We start from the raw sequence: 4,361 nt of genomic DNA on the forward strand, positions 1-4,361 counted from the left end.
TGAATCCTGATACAAACTCAAACCTTTATGAAAATCTGCAGCATGTGTTTCTGTCTCGTTCTTTACTGCGTGGTCTGCACTTGGATGCAGTTGGGTAATATTGCAAGAGTATTCATACCGATTGAACTTCTTTCACATCTGATCATGTTTCAACCATGAACTTTCAGAGTAATTGATCTGGATTTTATGTGCATAATGCTGAAGCCAACGGAAAAAAATGATACATGGTTTCCAAATAAAGAAAAAATTGAAAATGTGGCTTGCGTTTGTTCTAATCCTCCTTTACTTTAATACCTCAAAATAAACCATTGCAACTGACTGCTTTCACTTGAATAGTAAAAAGTCCACCTGTGTGTAGTTTAATCTCAGTATAAATGAATTTGATGGCTTGAAAAACATTAATATTTTGTTCTACATATTTAGAAGCTAAACATCTTAGCTTCTTTAGATGTGAAGAGCTGCCAGAGATTGCTCTTGCAAACGAATGATTGAGTTGGAACTATTATATAGTGTCACTATTACAATGCTCTTTTAGTTTTCATGTTTTTAAATTGAACAGCATTCAACTTCACTTCAACATTTCTAACTTTATACACACAGGGGGTTTTTATATGGTGGTTTTTGAAGTGTTGATGCTTATAATTCACACCTATAAGAGGTGTGAAAGGAGGGGCAGTTGAGGTGGAAAAATTGCGATGGGGGGCACCTGTAAGATTGGTATGAATATTTTTCTGAGGTCCAGTGTTTTTGAAAAGTAAAGCAAGTTGGGTCAAAATGAAGACTGCAAGAGCATTCAGCTGATGGCACACTCTCACACTCTTATCTGCACACACTCTTACACTTAAAAGTGGTTGGTTTAGCATCCTGGTGTTGCTGCATCAGAACGCTAGGTCCACACCGATGGGCAGGCCCCTGTTAAATTTCTTCAAGAATTTTCTAGTTTGATCATTATTATGTCATCCTATGGACTGATCAACCTTTGTGATCTTGCTGACGCCACATCATTGTATTATAAAGCTTGTTCTGATTGTAAACTGGAGGCCTTTTCTCTTTACTGAACTGAACGCTCATAAAACCATGTTTGATCAGTCCCTACTTAATAAAAACAATCTTTAGAAAAGAATCAGCTGACTTAAACAAATACGCAAGTTTTTGTAACTTCATGCCTTGTATTTTTTTTTTTTTTTTTACCACCAATTCACAATTAAGTTCTGCTTTGCTTTGAAAAAACTTGTTTTGAAAAAAAAAAAATGGCAGAATATGGAAAAGTTCAGAGGTGTTAATACTTTTTTATAAGGCACCATTTCACAAGTAGCTCAAGCGTCTTGTAAATCTGACAGCACACAACCGTGTGTACATTCTGTGGATCAATACAACTTGTGAAGAGAATACAATAGAGCTCATTTTCATCCCAGCCCTCAGTGCATACAGTCATACTCATGCACGAGAATAAAGGGCTCTCATTACCAACCCGTCCATCATAAGTGACTACAACCTCTGTAGTGTGATCTCAGTGGCTCCCTTGGGAGGCTCTCCTCATTTCATCTTTTTTATCTCTCACCTCTTTTCTTTTGTTTCAGTAATTCAAACCCCTTAAACCCAAATATGATGCGACACAGAGCCCTGCTGTTTTGACAAGTTAAATGACTACAGGCAACGATGTATGTCTCAGTCGGTCTGTAAGCAGCACACGTCGCCAGCCACCGCCTTGCTGTGAGTTAAACAGATATGTGTTTGTGTCTGTGTGGATGTGTTCTTTCCACCAGCACCCTGCTCCGTTTTTTTTTTTACATATATTTTTCCTATGTACACACCCCGACCCTTCGGCAGCCTCCTTTCTCGAGGTGAAATTGAAATGGATTGTGTAGCTCAATATTTTATTGACATCAACTTCAAAGAATGTTGCTGCAGTGACACCGGGGATAATTATTTCACCACAGATTTCTTCCTCTCTGCATTGCACGTCTCTCCCTCTCTCCCTTTTTCTCTTTCTCTCTGTCTGCTTTCCTCCGAGCCCTTCCATTCCTGTAGAGAATTAGTTCTGCATAAATTACCCAGTGGAATATTGAATCAGTCTTCAGCCACCAAAGGCGAGTCTGTGTGGCTGATTACTGAACAGCACACACAACACACATGCTGACACACACTCAGAAACTAGATGGAGGAAGGGGGTTCTAAGTGCAGAGCTCACATTGTTGCAGAAAATATGGTAAAAAGAGGTGGGGTGGGGGAGGGGGTGGATATGGAGAGGGGTAGTGTCGGCCAATCTGGATAAAGAGAACGAAAGCTGTATTAGCCTCCTTAGCCACACACTATCTACTCATTACTTAGTCATTAGCAGGGGGATGGTTTTAAAGAAGGGAGAGATCAATCAATTGTCATGGGTCAATGTTTTGCAGCCACTATTATGAACCCTGGGTGGCTTTGTAAATTAAGAAGAGTAATTACTCATGTTAATTATGCGAAGATGGTGGCCACATTGATCCACAAATATGTTTTGCACAATGCAGACAGTGTGACGCGCAGGAGTTTATAGAACAGCTATTGCACCGGCCAGGCAGAGGTCAATCAGAAAACCCGTTTGGTAGAAAAGTAAAGAAGTGTGAACTGCCATATTTTTAAGCAAAAAAATATGATTTTTGGCTTAAGTGACCACTCTGTTTATTTTTAGAGCTATACCTTTCTTACTAGATGTTATTCTGAATGGAAACTCTGCATGCTTTGCCCTCGGTATCTGTTTCACACAGGAACACACCACACCCTTCTTCAATTTCCTTGTAAATAACCATCTATGTAAGTGTCAATAACCACCCCTTGCAAATGGGACAATGGTTTGAAGGTTTACAAACTACAGTTTGGATTAACTGCTATGACAATTTTGAGAATGAAGTTCTTTAAGACACAGAAAGCCACTTTGTTGTCTGCTCTCCCAGTACAGAATCTCACTTTTGAAATGATGAATTATTCCCTTACAGGCTGGATCATGGATCAACTGGTAGGTTGCTAGTTCAAACCCCCATTTCATCCTTCGTTGCATCCTTGGACAAAAATATTTCACTTGCCTTGCCTGCTGGTGGTGGTCAGAGATTCCAGGGGTGCCAATTGTATGACAGCCTTACTTCTGTTAACCTACCCCAGGGCATCTACTGCTATAATGTAGCTTACCATGATCAATGTGTGAATGACTGAATGAAATGGTAAGCATTTTGGAGTTCTTGAACTTGCTAGTGCAGACCATTTAATATGTATGTTTTGGTACCTTGAGAAAAGAGAATCAGGAGAGAACGGGGAGAACATGGCAACTCCATGAATAAAACCAGACCTGAAGCTTACACCTAGTTCTGGATTAAAGACAAAAAAAAAAAAAGAATTAAGTGATTGTCCTTAATTCCTTCATTGCTTCTTATGTAAATAGTCATCTTCTTAATAGCCCCTTTCCAGATACTGACAAAGTTTTTTTTTTCTTTTGTAAGTTTGTTCTCAGTGGTTAAAAGTGCAGAGAGAGAAAAAGTAATAACAACTGATAGGATACTTAAACTTTTAAGTGTTAACCCTTATCAGCAGGAAGTTATTTTACTCAGAAGAACCATTGTATTACACAATGATATGCTAGAAAAATGATGAATAGCAATTTTCCAAGGGTTCTCAACTGAATATAGGTCTGGACTTTGAGTAGGCCATTTTAAAACGAGATTTAAAGGAGGGACTTGTAATCCTTTTCACTCAGGCTGTATGTTGTCCTGATGAAAGGTGAACTTATGAACCAGTCTCAGATCATTTGAAGCCTATCACAGCTTTTCATCAATGATTTAGCTGAATTTAGCACCTTGTTGGCTCGAAGCTCTAACCAGATTCCCTGTCATAATTTAAGAAAAGTGCAGGTTAATGCTACCATCACTATGTTTTATGGAGAACCATTACGATTTTACTTCTACTTCACAGTTAACAAATGACATTTATTGTGAATTAGCCCTGTGTAAATAAACCAAATTGAACTGGAATGAATCAAATTATACTCTACTTTGTGTTGGTCTGTCAGCTGAAATTACAATAAGACTTTAATTTTTTTTCCTTTTTTTTTTTGCTGTAATGGTCCAAAATATGAAACAAAAAAGTTAACGAGTATGAATATTTATCAAGGTAGTTATACGCCTTGTTACTTGTCGTTGTTACTTGATTTCACACTCACAGTGCTTTAAAAAGCACAAACCAATAATGGTGTCACTCTATCATGTTTCCAATTCAAGGGTAGGAGTGAGTTCATTGTGGTTTTTCACACACTGAATAAAAATTGACATCTAAAAACACAGTTAGCTGTACCTGATGAATTATTCCGTTGCTCCACTAACAGGTATTCTGAC

The sequence above is a fragment of the Poecilia mexicana genome, unplaced genomic scaffold (assembly GCF_051168715.1).
Source record: "Poecilia mexicana isolate PSO_F unplaced genomic scaffold, ASM5116871v1 scaffold_19, whole genome shotgun sequence".
Classification (NCBI taxonomy): Eukaryota; Metazoa; Chordata; class Actinopteri; order Cyprinodontiformes; family Poeciliidae; genus Poecilia; species Poecilia mexicana.